Source organism: Hyperolius riggenbachi, chromosome 7, assembly GCF_040937935.1.
Source record: "Hyperolius riggenbachi isolate aHypRig1 chromosome 7, aHypRig1.pri, whole genome shotgun sequence".
In the NCBI taxonomy this organism is placed as follows: Eukaryota; Metazoa; Chordata; class Amphibia; order Anura; family Hyperoliidae; genus Hyperolius; species Hyperolius riggenbachi.
Genome location: NC_090652.1, coordinates 149084890 through 149102729, shown reverse-complemented (window position 1 = coordinate 149102729; position 17840 = coordinate 149084890).

The following is a 17840-nucleotide window of genomic DNA, read 5'->3' as shown; positions in this document are numbered from 1 at the left end:
GTAACTGCCCCCCAGTGTAGGTTAGATAGGTAGCTGCCCCCCAGTGTATGTTAGATTAGGTAGGTGCACCCCAGTATAGGTTAGATAGGTAGCTGCCCCCCAGTGTAGGTTAGATTAGGTAGCTGCCCCCCCAGTGTAGGTTATATTAGGTAGGTGCCCCCCAGTATAGGTTAGATAGGTAGCTGTCCCCTATAATGGAGGGGGGAGCCGGAGCCACGGGGAGGGCAGCCCGACCTCTCCCTCTCCCGGGCCGCCCTCCGTGCTCCCCCCTCAGATGCTGAGCGAGTAGCCAGGAAGCGCTATTTACAACTCACCCCCCTGGCTCCAAGCGCTGCTTTCTCGCCGCCGGTCTTCTCCTATCTGCCTACACGCTGATACACACGCTGCTTCCGGCTAAACAGGAAGCAGCGTGTGTATAAGTGTGTATACAGAGAGGAGACCGGCGGCGAGAGAGCAGCGCTTGGAGCCAGGGAGGTGAGTTGTAAACAGCGCTTCCTGGCTGCTTGCTCAGCATCTGAGGGGGGAGCACGGAGGGCGACCCGGGAGAGGGAGGGAGAGGCCGGGCTGCCCTCCCCGCGGCTCCGGCTCCCCCCTCCATTACAGCGCCCCGGGCGGCGGCACGCCCCGCACGGCCCTAGAAACGGGCCTGCTCTCCACACAGCACTTGTTCTGAACTGGAAAGCACCGGACCCCTACAACAAACCACCCCTACAGAAAGTATACAGGAAGGGGAAGAGGAAGTGGTACCGTCATCTCAATCTAGAGGTAGACGAGGAAGAGGCGTAGGTTCCAGGATTAACACAAGACGTGAGTCAGATGTAGAAATGGCTGGGGCTGTTAAGGGGCTATTGGGCATCATGAGAACCCAAGAACAGCTGGTTAGAAGAGATTTTCAGCCTGATAGTAATCCTACATTAGTTGACAGGTCCCACATATACACAAACATATAGAATTTCTTCAAAACCAACTGGAACAGTTACATAAGCAGTTGGAGGAAAGCAAAAAATACGAGCCAAGTCCAAACTTCCTTGCTCTAATGGGGCTTCTTCCCTTCATGGATGAAATTCCAAGGCACAAGCGTTTGCCTTGCCTATACAGCTTGATGGACATCATTAAAGCACATATGTCACCCAAAAGGCACCTGTTTTTTGGTCCTGTGGCATCACCTGTTCAACATCTACCTTTCAGGCCTCGAGGGGATTGGGCAAATCAACAGTCCCAATCATATCAGGGTTATCAGGGTGCTCCTTACTATAATGCACCACCGGAAGACAGAAGAACATACACACAGATGCTGTCTGCTGTACCACAACATAGCAGCACACCTGATGTAGTGGACAAACAACCACCCCTTTCTCAATTACTTTTCCCAGGAGAGGAAGATATGGGACATAAAAATTTGATATAGCCCTTATTAGCCATTGGCACACTGCTTTCCGAACCTGCCACCCAGGACCGACAACAGGTCAGGCCTTGACCCACGCCTCTTGGGCACAGCTGCAGGCAGGCTTGTAAAACAGTGTGCTATTGTGCTACCTTGCCAGTGGCAATAGTATACCTAAGGTTTATTGCTGTAGGAACAAACATATATATAACTTATATCTTGGACTTCCATGTTGGAAGTTTTGCACTTTTTTAAAGTTTGATAAGCTAATTTTAGAGAAACTGTACTGCACAGCACATTGCACACTGCTTTCCGAACCTGCCACTAAGGACCGACAACAGGTCAGGCCTTGAACCACACCTCTTGGGCACAGCTGCAGGCTTGCAGCTAGCAAGGCCTGGACTGTTGATGGTCCTTGGTGGCAGGCATGTAAAACAGTGTGCCATTGTGCTACCTTGCCAGTGGCAATAGTATACCCAAGGTTTCATGCTGTAGGAACAAACACATTATATCTTGGACTTCCATGTTGGAATTTTTGGCACTTTTTTTAAGTTTGATAAGCTAATTTTAGAGAAACTGTACTGCACAGCACATGGCACACTGCTTTCCGAACCTGCCACCAAGGACCGACAACAGGTCAGGCCTTGAACCACACCTCTTGGGCACAGCTGCCAGTCTTGCAGCTGGCAAGGCCTGGACTGTTGATGGTCCTTGGTGGCAGGTTTGTAAATCAATGTGCTATTGTCTGACGTTGCCAATTCTTTGCTTTTATGTTGTAAACTGTCGGTTGCATGGTACAGCTAAATAAAAATAACATTGTTTGGACGTTGCAGTATGGTCTTTCCTTGCATAATGATATAGTATGGCAAATAACAATATGGCATACCTCAGAGTTAACAACAACTGTTCCTCAGGGGTCACGGACTTACGCAGTTGGGTGTCGGACTTCTGCAAATCAATCCTCATGATTGCCAGCAGTCGATCAAACCTGGTTGAAAAAAGAGGGTATTCATTGCTGTACACAATATAGTGAGTCTTATGCTTGTCGCATAGGTACAAAAATATATACTTACAGAGCCACAGACATCCGGCAGTATTTGAAGAACTTGTCTGGGTGCCTATGTAGATCGTAGTACAGTAGGGCAAACTGTCCTTTTTGCTCCCTCTCGATCAGCAGTGGATGCAACCACCACCTTCTTCTCCTCATAATGGCCCTCCACCTGGCATAGTACAATGCCACCGCCACTGTTGCCACAGTGAACCAAAGGTGGAATTGGAACAAGGGATCCGTTGGCCTTATGGTTCCACAGAACAGCACAACAAAAATGAGGAATGTACTCTACTTTGGTCCTTGTCTCCAAACGAAAAAAGAAGTACAACTCAATAGATAAAAACAACTACTGAAACTATCCTCCTCTCCAAACCCCACCCTGGCCAACCCCTTTCCCTTCCCCATTGTCCATTTTCCATACGTTTTCGTTCATACTGTACCGGAACAGAACGTATGCAAAATGGTTGTAAAACGTGAACAAAACGTATGAAAACGTATCGAATGGAACGGAGAATGGATCCGTTTTGTCGGATCCGTCCCGGATTAGGTGCTATGTGAACCAAGCCTTAATGGTACAGAGCCACAATAATCCAACATGCATACAAGACAGTTTTTTTGATTGGCTGATCCTGATCAGGACATGGCATGGATCCATATGACTCTATGAGATAGGACTTGAGTCACTTAGGGCCCGAGCCCACTAACGCAGTTGTGCACAGTTGTGTCCGCTTTTCAGTTACACATCAATGTTACAGATGCTGAAAAGTAGACACAACTGCGCACAACTGCGTTAGTGGGTTCATTGCCTCAGGGTTACAGATTGCCCAGCAAGCTCATGGTGAACCAGAATTCCTAGTAGTATGTAAGGGGCGAAAAAGGACCACATCATTGCATTCCTGCGGTTCTGGAGGTGCGTTTAGCTTTCAGGGTCAACAAAGAGAGGATTTGCATATTCAGCAGTGATTCACTGTGGGACAACTCATTTGCTCACACTGTTTTTAGAAGGCAAATTTCTGTTTTACATAGCATTTTTAGTGAGGGGGCTCTTTGGTCCTTAGCCCCTTTCACACTCCTAGGTATCGTTAACATTTGCATCTGTTCAACAAAAGATAGCAGAGCAGTGACAGTGCATATCATAATAAAAGATCCTCTTTCTCTTATATTAATGTGGCCACTAATGATACAATCTTTTTTGTCCAATTTTACCATTTCTGTGTAATATGAGAGACTACCTAAAGTATCCATTCAGAGTATATACACTCAGTTTACCCTTCTACTACGTAGATGTGGTAAGATTTGACAAAAGATTGTATCATTAGTGGGGTGTGGGGACCATTAGCGAAGAAGGCTTGTAGTAGGAAGGAGTGCTACAATGAAAAATCTGTTATACCCCTTCAATAGCAGATTTATACAGATTATTACAAGCAAAAAGCTATGCCTATCCATTGGGTTAACAACCCACTGCTTACTGAGTTTAACACAGGCATGGGCAAATTCGGCCCTCTAGCTGTTACGGAACTACAAGTCCCACAATGCATTTGCCTTTATGAGTCATGACTGTGGCTGTCAGACCCCTGCAATGCATTGTGGGATTTGTAGTTCCTTAAAGTGAACCTCCAGACTAAAAATCGACTCAGCAGCACTGAAAAGGCCTGGTGTTTCTTTAACAGTTTCACAGCATCAGAACTTTGTTTTTCTTACCCAAGCCTCATTTTTAGCTGCACAAAAGAAAACTGCCCGGGCATTTTCCCGATACTGTGCAAAGCATGATGGGATTTCTGATGTTGTTGTTCTCGTTCTGCTGTTTTGGTGCAATTTTTTTTTTTTTTACATTTTGAATTTGACATTTGAAGCCTAGCGCATGCAGCTGGGAGGGGTTATCAGGACACAGGACAGTTGGAATTGTGTCTTATGCTCCCTGTCACCTCCTTTCAACCAAAAAGATGGCTGCCCCCATGACAAAGATGGCAGCCCCCATGAATCACAAACATTTGCCTGTTCTTTTAAAACAGGGTGGGTAAAAAGTTATATCACCTATCTATTCTAATTAACATAACTAATGTAACTTAATGACAGGATGTTTGTTTAAGCTGAAGTTCCCCTTTAACAGCTGGAGGGCCAAGTTTGCCCATGCCTGGTTTAACAGCTGGGCAATAGCATACACAAGAAGATAGAACAAAAGAAGAAGAAGAAAAAAGAATAGAAGAAATAAAGAAAAGGAGGACACAGCGGATGGGAAAGGTGTTTATAAAAAGCTGGCACTTCACCACAGGTTCATAGAAGTCTTTTTAAGCTTTCGGGCATCTCACATCTGCTAAGCCCATTAGGATTTCCATACTCTGTTGCCAAGGTGAACATATTTTGTCATATTTTGTAGAACTGTTCCTGCTTATATATGTGAGTTTGTATAAAGCATATCAATCATTTTGACCCACAAGCTCATTGAAAGGAAGTTAGTACTGATGCTTGTAAATATTATTTCCCTTCTGGCATAGGAACATAACATTGGACCAATGATTATAGTTGTTCAAAACTATTTAGAAAAAGGCTTGGTAATGCGGGTAACGCCAGGTTCAAGATACAAACTGCAATTATTGTTCATCTAAAATAGAAAAATTTGCCATTTTCCCAGAACATACAGGTATGTTTAAAAGTCTCATCCATATTGTTATATATATGGCACATATTTGTTCTGCCTGGGGCAGTTCGGGCTATTCACTCCATGTTATAATAAAGCAAATGGAAGTTCCTGAGTTGAACAAGTTTGAACAAGTTTATCTGTAGCTGTTGTAACAAGTGTTATACTGTATTTCAGTACTTGAGATGGCCTGAACAGTTCTACCGCGAACATCGGTGGTTCGCGTTCGTGGTGAACCGCGAACTATATGCGAGTTCGACCCGCCCCCTATACTACATCGTTAGGCTCAACTTTGACCCTCTACATCACAGTCACCAGACCCAGGGCAGCCAATCAGGCTACACTCCCCCCTTATAAAAGGCAGCTGCGTTAGCCATTTCCCTGAGTTCCCTCAGGCTGCAGTAATCAGAGAAGGGAGAGGAACCTGCTGTAGACATAGGGAAAGCTTAGGTAGGCTCTTGTTAGGCTTGTTAGCTTGCTCCTTGCTGATTCTTATTGCTAAAAAGCACCCCACAACAACTCTTTTGAGAGCTAATGTTGTTCTTGTGATCTGTTTTTTTTGTGTGTGTGTGTGTGGCCCACTGACACTTGAATATACAGCCCTGTCAGTCAGTCACAGCTGGCCCTTGGTAATTCCTACTGTGCCACTGCCAGGCCCAGCACATTCAGTGCCTACCTTTTCACTGCACGTGTGTGACAGCTGCACATTTGTAATACCAGTCACTGCATACCTGTTCAGGGTACCTGTGTGTGTGCCAGACAGCTGCACATTGCATTGATACCAGTCACTGCATAGCTGTTCAGTGCACCTAAGTGACCGCACTCAGTGTTATATTATATACCAGTCACTGCATACCTGTTCACGGTACCTGTGTGTGTGACAGCTGCACATTGTATTGATACCAGTCACTGCATACCTGTTCAGTGCACCTACATCACTGCACTCAGTGTTATATTATATAACAGTCACTGCATAACTCTTCACTGCACCTGTGTGTGTGTGACAGCTGCACATTTGTAATACCAGTCACTGCATACCTGTTCACTGCACCTGTGTGACCACACGCTGTTTTATATACCAGTCCGTGCATACCTGTTAACTGCACCTGTGTGACAGCTGCACATTGTATTGTAATACCAGTCACTGCATACCTTTCACTGCACCTGTGTGACTGCACAAGTCAGTGCATACCTTTCACTATATCCCCCCCCCCCCCGATATGGACAAAAGAGGCAGAGGCAGACCCAGAGGCAGGCCTCCCGGCAGGTCTGTTCGAGGTCGTGCTGGCGTGATTTTGTGCAGCCCAGAACCAAAGTACAGTGCTCAGAAGAAGAAGTGTGCCATCAACTCCCAAGATTGTCAGGACGTAGTTGACTATTTAACACAGAACACCTCATCTTCCGCAGCCACCAGCACTACTACAAGCACCACATCTGCTACATTTGACACTTCGCAGGAGTTATTTGGTGGAGAATTACCTGATTCACAGCAATTATTGTTACAACAAGATGAAGGCGCTAAGCAAGTTACACCACCTCATATGTCTGAGTTAGGCGACACTATAGACGTAAGGTGTGATGAGGATGATGAAGTACCTGCTGTTGGTGCAGTTTTGGAGGTGTCTGATACAAGCAAAGCTGGGGAGGATGATTATTATGATGATGATGATACTGCCATGGATGCCACCTGGGATCCTAATAGACGAGATGACCAAGGGGACAGTTCAGAGGGGGAGTCAGAGAGGAGTAGGAGGAGACGAGTTGCTGAAAGAAGCAGGGGGAGCTCGTCATCAGAAACCGCTGGTGGCAGTGTCCGGTGCCATGTATCGCCACCTATGCACAGCCAGCCAACATGCCCTTCAATGTCAGCTGCTCATGCCACCATGGGTAGAGGGATACAATTGTCTTACTATTGATGTTAAATCTTTATATTCCTGTATCCCCCACCACCTTGCCCTTGAGGCTATTGAGCATCATCTAACCAGGTAGTCGTCATTTTCGATGGACCTTCTGTCCTTTGTCGGGCTTGCTGTTGAATATCTACTTGCCCATAATTATTTTCTTTTTGATTCAGCATATTTTTTACAACGTTTTGGAGCCTCAATGGGTGCGAAATTTTCTCCCTCTCTCGCCAATCTGTACATGGGTTGGTGGGGGGAGCTCCACTTGGTTTCTGATCAGAATGTTTTTTCTCATCATATTGTATGGTATGGTAGATATATCGACGACCTTTTGGTTGTCTGGGACGGCACGCCGGACGAAGCATCCAGGTTCGTCGATTATCTTAATTGCAATCTCCTTAATCTGCAGTTCACATTTTCATGGGCCTCATCTCAGATTAGTTACTTGGATGTTACCCTGGTAGGGAACCCTAATTCTGGCGTGGTGTCCTCCTCCACCTATCGCAAGCCCTGTAGCGGTAATACTACGCTCAGGGCCAATAGTTGTCATCCTCATCACACCATCCGGGCAGTACCGGTAGGTGAATTTATTAGGGCTTGCCGTAATTGCTCTGACAGCGATGCATTGCATAGGGAAATGGATACCGTGGAATCTTGTCTTTTGGAGCGAGGTTATCCTCGTTGGTTGATTTCGAGGGGTAGGAGGCTGGCCCTTGGTAGGAGTAGGGATGAGCTACTTGTATCATCTTCACGACCTGGTAGTGGTCGTGAAGCTGATAGTACAGTTTTCGTGACTACTTTTAGCTCTGAATTTAACCAGGTTGTGTCCATTGTCAAGAATTCATTGCCGATTTTATATGCGGATGATCGGATTCGAGATGTGCTTAGGAAGGGAACCAAATTCGTGAGCAGACGTGCTCCTACTCTTGGTAGCATTCTCTCTCCTAGTTTATTTACCTCTGGTTCCCATCGTCCATGCTGGTTGGACACAGTGGGCTAATATAGATGCGGAATGATTACATGTCAATATTGTGCTGTTCATCATGTTACAAAATCGGTAGTTTCTTTTTATAACCACAAAACTTTTATGATGAAACAGTACATTAATTGCCATACCAAATATGTTGTTTATTTGATATCATGCTCACTGTGCCATACCCAATACGTTGGGTGCACCACCCCGTCATCTGAGGGAACGCATTTCAGAGCATTATAGAGGGCCTGGTTGGCTTACTACTGGGATATCTAATGTGGCCTGTCATTTTAAACAAATCCATGCTGGCGACATGTCCTCCTTTTCTTTTCAGGGGGTTGAACGTGTCCCAAGACCACCACGGGGTGGCGATTGGAAGAAACTATTACTTACTAGAGAGGCCTTTTGGATCTTTCGATTGGGGACAGGTGCGCCGCATGGATTGAATACAAAATGGGATTTAAATTGTGTTATTTAATTTATCCTGTTTGGGTGTCTATTGGGGATTCTTTTCCTGGGCCTTTGCCATTTGACTCACTAATCATACTTTTTCTTATGTGTGTGTTTTTTCGCGGCAGTATTACTCTCTGCATGCACATATGATTATACTTTATGTATATGTATATATATATGTATATTCTTTATGGCTGTTGTGTGCTGTCGGATTGTATCCTTTTCATATGCATTATTATGCTTTTAATGCTGTGGGAATACATTTATGTTTTTCCTATTTTTAGCTCCGCCTTTCTTCACTTCACTGTTGGAGTGGGAGGGTGTGTCGTTTGATCCACCTGTGTTAGGGGTGGGATTTAGACTATATATTCGTTGTGCTTTTAACATGATCTTGTGCTATGATTAAGGACCTGTTTGTCCGAAACATGTCAGCTACCAGGCTGTTCAGCTTTTACATACTTCAATAAAGTTGGGACTACAATTTACATAGGATTTTGTGCGGAACTTCCTTCCTTCCTTTTGCTGTCTACTTGGGTCAAGTCGCCTTGTTCCAGCACTATCCTAGTCTCCAGGGTGTAGCGGATTTCATCTACTTGCACCATAGTGCTATCACCCCAGGGCTCAGTGGTGTGGAAATTTTTTGTGTGTCTGCCTCAGATGAGAGCAATGCCATCTGTACTCTCTGCTACCAAAAATTGAGCCGTGGAAAGGCCAACATCTACGTAGGGATAACTGCTTTACGAAGGCACATGGAGAAAAAGCACAAACTGCAATGGGAAGACCACCTGAAGAAAAGCAGCACACAAAAGCAAAGCCACCCTCCTTCTCCTCTTCCTCCTTCAGATGCATTATCTTCAGCTGCTTTCTCCCTTGCACCTTCACAGCCACCTTCCTCCACTCCACCTCTCACCTTGAGTTGTTCCTGCTCCTCTGCCCACAGCAGCAGCCAGGTGTCCTTGAGGGAAATCTTTGAGCGGAAGAAGCCAATGTCTGCCAGTCACCCCCTTGCCCGGCGTCTGACAGCTGGCTTGGCAAAAAGGTTAGCTCACCAACTGTTAACTCGGCAACCATATCAGCTGCTAGACTCTGAGGCCTTCCGAAAATTTGTGGCAGTTGGGACACCGCAGTGGAAGATACCAGGCCGCAATTATTTCTCAAAAAAGGTGATACCCAAACTGTACCATAAAGTTGAAAGGCAAGTGGTGTCATTTCTGGCACACAGCGTTGGGTCAAGGGTCCATCTGACCATGGATGCCTGGTCTGCAAAACACGGCCAGGGCAGGTACATCACTTACACAGCCCATTGGGTCAACCTGGTGACCACTGGCAAGCAGGGAGAACGTAGCTGTGCAGCGGACCTAGTTGTGACACCTCCATGGCTTGCAGGCAGACCTCCTGCCAACTTATTTCCTTCTCTTCCTACTCCTCCTGCTACATCCTCTTCGCTGTCGTCCTTCTCCACGGCTGAGTGGCAGTGCTACTCTACTGGTGCTGCGATCTCCTCTCCAGCTACACAGCCCCAGCTCCCCAGGGCCTATGCTGCATGCCAGGTACAATGGTGTCATGCCATATTAGACATGTCTTGTCTCAAAGCTGAGAGTCACACTGGAGCAGCTCTCCTGGCTGCTCTTAACAAACAGGTGGATCAGTGGCTGACCCCGCACCAACTGCAGATCGGTAACGTGGTGTGTGACAATGGCAGCAATCTCATTTCGGCTTTGAATTTGGGAAAGTTGACACATGTACCCTGCATGGCACATGTGCTGAATCTCATAATTCAGAGATTTGTGTGTAAGTACCCAGGCTTACAGGACATCCTGAAGCAATCCAGGAAGGTGTGTGGGCATTTCAGGCGGTCTTACACGGCCATGGCACGCTTGGCCGATATTCAGCGGAAAAAGAACTTGCCGATGAGGCCCTTGATTTGTGATAGTCCGACTCGCTGGAATTCAATGCTCCTTAAAGAGACTCCGTAACAAAAATTGCATCCTGTTTTTTATCATCCTACAAGTTCCAAAAGCTATTATAATGTGTTCTGGCTGACTGCAGCACTTTCTACTATCACAGTCTCTGTAATAAATCAATGTATCTTTCCACTGTCAGACTTGTCAGCCTGTGTCTGGAAGGCTGCCAAGTTCTTCAGTGTTGTGGTTCTGCTATGAACTCCCCCTTCCAGGCCCCTCTATGCACACTGCCTGTGTATTATTTAGATTAGGGCAGCTTCTCTCTTCTCTCTTATCTTTTACAAGCTGGATAAATCGTCCTCTGAGCTGGCTGGGCTTTCACATACTGAGAAATTACAGACACAGGCAAAGCTGTTTGCAGGAAGAAACGAGCAGCCTGAAAGTTCAGTGCATGAGAACATCAGGGGGAAAGAAACACACAAATGATCTCTTGAGATTCAAAAGGAAGGCTGTATACAGCCTGCTTGTGTATGGATGTATTTTCTATGTGTGGACATACTGTACATCAACCTACTTCCTGTTTTGGTGGCCATTTTGTTTGTTTATAAACAAACTTTTTAAAACTGTTTTTAACCACTTTTAATGCGGCGAGGAGCGGCGAAATTGTGACAGAGGGTAATAGGAGATGTCCCCTAACGCACTGGGATGTTTACTTTTGTGCGATTTTAACAATACAGATTCTCTTTAAGTTTAACCGCCTGCTACAACAGGAGAAAGCCATCAACCAGTATCTCTACAACTACAGTAAAAGAACATGCTCTGGGGAGATGGAGATTTTCTGGCCGAAGTACTGGACACTCATGCGAAATGCCTGCAGGCTCATTTGGCCATTTGGGGAGGTGACAAACCTGGTGAGTCGCAGTGAAGGCGCCATCAGCGACTTGATCCCATATGCTTTCTTCCTGGAGCGTGCCGTAGAGTGGTGGATCAAGCTGTGGAGGAGCGTGAACAGGAACAGGAGGGAGAGTTGTAGGATCAATTCTCAGCAGAACCAGATGATTCCTCAACACTTGCGGCAGCACAGAGGGGGAGGAGGAGGAGGAAGAGTTGTGTGGGGAAGAGGAGTCAGATGATGAGGAAGGTGTTTTTTTTTTAAAAGAAGAGAAGGTAGAAGAACAACCACATCAGGCGTCGCAGGGGGCTTGTGCTGCTCACCTTTCCTGTGGTATTGTTCGTGGCTGGGAGGAGGAGGAGAACTTACCTGACATCACTGAGGAAGAGCAAGAGGAGATTGATAGTAGGTCTGCATCCAAATTTGTGCAGAAGGCGACTTTCATGCTGTCCAGCCTGTTGAGGGACCCCCGTATAAAAAAACTCAAGGAGAATGACCTGTACTGGGTGACCACGCTACTAGACCCTCGGTATAAGCACAAAGTGGCGTAGATGTTACCAACTCACCTGAAGGCAGAAAGGATGCAGCAATTGCAGAACAAGCTGGCAACTATGCTTTACAGTGCGTTTAAGGATGATGTCAGAGAACAACGGAATAAAGGTACCACTGCCAGTAATCCTTCTCCCATGTCCATGCAGGCAAGGACAGGACGTTCCAGTGATCTCATGGTGATGTCAGACATGCAGACATTCTTTAGTCCAACGCCTCGCCTTAGCCCTTCCGGATCCACCCTCCACCAACGCCTCGATCGGCAGATAGCCGACTACCTGGGCTTAAGTGTGGATGTAGACACTATGAGCAGCGATGAAGCCCTGGGCTATTGGATGCGCAGGCTTGACCTATTGATCCCATTACAAATAACGTTTTCGACTCGGGGGGGGGGGGGGGGGGGATTTTACACCCTAGCCCTGGGAGCAATTTAGCCAAGTAAATGCCCTGCCATGGAGTACTGCTAAATATTGATATACACTTCTCATAGCTCCTGAGTGTCAATTTTCATATTTCTAGAAATTACACAGAAAATCAAGGAGATAACCAAAGTAAAATGTGATACAGTAGGTAAGATACATGAGATATATGGTATACTGCTGCCCTCTAGTGTTAGTTTTTCTCAAGTATAGCTTTTTATACAGCAAATGAAAAGATCATAATCAATGTATTTTACCAAACAATTGTATCATAACAGTTCAATGCAATTTGGTATGCCCTACAGTCTTATAGCTTATTCATAATGGAGCACTGTAACAAGAGAACTGTCTGCAAGCCATTTTCAGCAAATCGAGCAGATGCCTTGTGTAACACTTACAGGAAGAAGTACTACAGAGCTATTCTTAGTACAGTGCGATTTACAGAATTCGTATACACAACTGCTAGTTCCATTACGAAAGGGATGGGTGGGTAAGTTTAACACCAAAATGTGCACCCTAGTATAACAAAGGAGGTCTGAGTAGCATAACAGAGATATAGCAGGTGCTATTAATGTGTGAATTAAACATTCATTTGTTTAGATTTGGTTGTAGAATTCCAAGGCAATATTTTACAATTGAGTCTTGTCTGCTACATGGGTTCCTGTCAGAGCCTTGGAAGATGCTGGTGCTGTATACAGTACCCTGACCAGATGTCCCGTTTTACCTGGGACACGTCCCAGGTTCAGGGTCCCCTGTCCCAGGCTGCAATGTGTCCCAGGTTATGTCCCACTTTTGGCTGCTGGGTGTCCCAGCCATGGGACTCTGTGGCAGCATGAGGTAATGTTTGCCCCATTTACTGTTTGCGGAGTCGAAGTAAAGGTTTTCTGCTGCATTTCATGTGTCAGAGGTAACAGTAGTTGCATTTCATTTGTCTTATGTAACAGTTATTGCAATTCATGTGTCGGAGGTAACAGTTGCTGCAGTTATTATTTGATGGTCATAGAGACTGCATTTGCTACTTTGGGGTGATTGTTGCAGCATTTGGCATTTTGGGGGCTCATAATTATTAAAAGGTATGCTAGTACTGTAGCATCAGCAGCTTCTGCAGATTTTGCACACAATCTAATCCCACCATAGTCATCATAGTCTAATGTCCTACTATATTATTATCTATTTATATAGCACTGACATCTAACACAGCACTTTGCAGATAATGTAGTCATGTCCTTGGCAGAGCTCACAATCTAATCCCGGCCATAGTCAAAGTCTAAAGTCCCGACATATCATTATTATGTATTTATGTAGCACTTGCATCTTCTGCAGCACTTTAGAGAGTACATAGTCATGTCATGGTGGACTTACATCCATGATGCAAATCTCCCATTTCCCAAGTTTGCAGATCACTGCCCTACACCATTGTGGGAACACTGCTTTCTTATGCGTTTGGGGAACATTGCCTAATTACCTTTAGGGTCACTTTGTCTATCTGTGTTTTCGGAGGAAACTCTGGCCGACTGCCTCAGTTACATCACAGTTTGCTCCACCCACACCATGTCATGGACATGCCCATTTTTCCACCACGGTCATGGAAACGCCCATTTCCCATCCCAGGTTGAGCCTAGAAAAATCTGGTCACTGTAAAAAATACTGTAATAAAGATTCACGCTGTGAACAGTAAGTGACCACATAACCTCATAACAATTACAGAAATTGATTATTATGAGGGTACAGTGAATTAGGGGCATTGAGCTGTATCTGCCCTTGCAATAATTTGTGTATTCATTGTTTATTCTGAAAAACATCAATATTTCAGGATATACAGTATAACTTATCAATTTGGTATTGGTGCTTGCAAAATGAATTAATGTAGGCTATGAACTTTCTATTCACCAGATTGGAGGATCCTTGCCCGGGACACCGAAATGGTAAAAACCGTCCCTGGCTGTCATGGGGCCACTGTCTCTTATGGATTGCAACATGTTACTGGGGTCCAGTCTGTCGTGTCCTGTCAGTTACCAGGGTATTCTGTCACAAGGGTGTTTTCTGTTACTGGAGGTCCTGTCTATTACTGGGGGTTCTGTCTGATACTGGGGTCTGTCCATGGAGTTGTTGTCTGTTATTGGGGTTACTGTTTGTGTCACTGGAGGTCTGTTTTGGTAGCTTGACTTTTACTTGAGATCTGTGATTGAAGGGCTGATTGTTGCTCAGGGTCTGTCAAGAGGGGCTGTTATTGAACAGGAGAGGGGGTAGCTTGTTACTGGGGTCTGTCAAGGGGTCTATTGTTTTACTGGGAACACACATGCTACCTCATTATGTTATTTTGGAGATAAGCCTTCCTAATTTTGTTATTATGCTGCCTAGTTGTTATTTGGGGGAACTTTAATAACTACTTCGGTGACCCACAGACAGTAGATCTATGCCCCGGCAGACTTCACTTCAGTGCCTGGGGCATAGATATATGCATCCCCGCCACGACCGCTGCTGTCTTCACTCCTGCGTGTGTAATCGCCAATACCCGTTAGCCCGGAGATCTGTGTTCCCATTCATTGATCGAAGTCCACGCTTTAGCGATCACCGGCTTCAATGAGAAGCCGCGATCATTGTGAGGACATCTTGTGGCCAAATAGTAAAATTACACTTACATACATTTATTTGTTAAAAAGACCCACAATTACATTTAAAATTAACTCCTTCCCTCCCACACTATCCCATAGTACACCCCAAAAATGTTTGCAAGAAAAAAATTACAACAAAAAAAAAACATATATAGTTACCTTAGGGACTGAAATGTTTTAATATATATGTCAAGAGGATATATTACTGTTATTTTTTAAATTATGGGCTTGTAAATAGTGATGGACTCAAAACTGAAAAATGCACCTTTATTCCCAAATAAAATATTGGCACCATACATTGTTGATAGGAACATAATTTAAACGGTTTAATAACAAAAGGGCAAATAAAATACATGGGTTTTAATTATGGTAGTAAATATTATTTAAAAAACTATAATGGCCAAAATCTGAAAAATGAAGGTTTTTTTTTTTTTCATTTTTTTTTTTTTGTATTATTCCCGTTAAAGATTTAGAATAAAATAATTCTTAGCATAATGTACCACCCAAAGAAAGCCTAATTGATGGCAAAAATAACAAGATATAAATAATTTTGTTGTGATGAGTAGTGATAACGTTATTGGCGAATGAATGGAAGGAGCGCTGAAAGGTGAAAATTGCTCTAATGCGCAAGGGGAAAAAACCCTCAGTGGTGAAGTGGTTAATTGATTTTCTCAAAAACTACAAGGTCTTTTTGAATTTTTTTGTACAGTTTTTTTGCATGTTACCATTGGTGCCCTAACATACTGAGCATGTGACAATGACAGTGCGGTTTGGCCACTTTGCAATTAAGTCATTAAGTCAGTGTCATAGACTTGAATGGAAAACTGGAACTTTTAAACAGGTTCTGCTTTGAAACTGTAAAATCCAACTTTGTACCAGAATGCTCATCCCTACTGCTCACCCCATGTTATGGGAAGAAGGTAAAACGACTGAAGTGTTATGAGTAGATGAAGTTGCAGATACAATGCAAAAAGGTGCCTGGTAAAAAGGGCCCTGGAGATAACCGCTACCAGAATATCAGTAATATTACCAATATTCTACTAGCTGATTATGATAGTAAAATATCAGTAATCTTACCAATATTTTACTATGACCTACTCTATTCTCATCCAGAGCCCTATTGATGCTGAACACTAACCAATCCCTCTTACCACTACCTAACCCTAAATACCCCCTAGTAGTGCCTAACCTTAGGACCCCCCCTGCTGCTGCTGCTGCCTAACATTAATTCTCCCCTGCTGGTACCTAGCCTAGCCTTTACCCACCCATGCCTAACTCTAAGAACCCCTCCTTCTGCCGACACCTAACCCTATCCACTGATAGCAGCAATGCTAACAGCCACTATTAGTGTTAATTTGAGCGCCAGGTGTGCCCCGGGCAATAGTGGGATAAATGTTATCATTCCATTTTCTATTATCAATAATTATCAATATAATGTTCCCATGCACCCTTATTATACAGTAGGCGCCACTACTTACATTGTGCTCTATGTGGCACTTATTACTGGCCAGCTGCATGCGAAGCAGGGTTTTTAGCCCCCGCCATGCGCCGCATAGTGCTGAAGCTTAGCGCAGCTATAGCAGTAATGCCATAGTCCGCACCCCGCACATGGGTAATTCCGTGATTCAGCAATTACCAATTACCTGACCCCAAATTACTTCTCCATCTGAGTTGTGACGACTCGGAGGGGGAATAGTACTTAACACCCCCCCCCCCCCTTGAATTTATTCAGCAGCAGGGTGAGCCGTTCATTCGGTTCACCCTGCGCCAAAAAGCCCAAGAGCCAAACTGCCATGTATGCATGCGCCCTTTTTACATGCTTCGGATAAGATTACAAAAATGCTGAATAATCACTTCTGTATTATGCCATATATTGGTAAGGAGGGAAAATTTGGTGCGTGATAAACTTCAGGAGTCGGGCCACGGGCACCCAAATTTCTACTCCTTACTAATAAATCAATTGGAACCTGTGGTGGTACCAAAACTTCCGCGACTAACAAATTGCCTGCTAGTCATACCCTTCCACACTTTTATCGCACAATTTTGGATGTACACCCAAATTTCTTGTTTCTGAGGTAAAGAGTTGGAATAAGGTTAAATCTTGCCTCACTCACCTCAAGACATTGGATAAAATGCCAGTTTTAACAACAACTAAACATTTGTAAAGTGCTTTCCTCCTGTAGAACCCAAAGAACATAAGCTTAGATTAGTACTTAGTTACGGTTTGTGATGTGTTACAGGGAAAAGAGTTATTTGATCATAAATGCCAGGTGGCGTTTCAGTTTGGATTATTACTATAGGTGACTATAGGCACACAACTACTAACCGTCCATGCCTCCAATACAGGAGTTCATCCACCAAATAAAGGGTTGCGGACACACTTGTTGCGGGTGGCGGGCCATGATGTCCACACTGCTTAGATGACACCTGGCACTTGGGCCCCAGGCTGTAAGGGGCAAAGGAAAGGATGTGAACATTGGGATGGCCCATCAAGATTTTGCTTGGGGAAGGGAGGGGGGGGGGGGGGGGAAGAGGCATGCTTTGTAGTGAAGCCCAGTGGCATAGCTAATGAGCTCAGTGTGAGTTTTACATGGAGCCGGCTCACACACTCTATATATAAGACGATTGATCTGGAGCACCAAAGCCTGCCAATAACCTCTGCAGTGTCAGAGGGGTGTAAGCAGAGGAGGGGGCACGGTTTGTCAATGATTACCCTATTCAAAGCACATATAAAAGTGATGAATAGGGATGGTCAATTAGATACAAATAATTCATAGTTAATGCAGGATTATGAAAATGTATGCATCTTAACCTTCTGCCGACCGCGTCACGCCGATGGGCGTGGCCGCAGCGGCAGCCCCAGGACCGCCTAACGCCAATTGGCGTAAAGTCCTGGGGCTCTGTTTTGCAGGAGATCGTGCGCACGCTGCGCGCGCATCTCCTGCTTGGGGGGCGGAGCTCCGCCCCCTCTTCAGTCTCCGAGCGGCTATTGCCGCTCGGGAGACTGTTAGACGGCGATCACGCTGTCTATTTACTCTGTGTAGTGCTGCGATCAGCATAG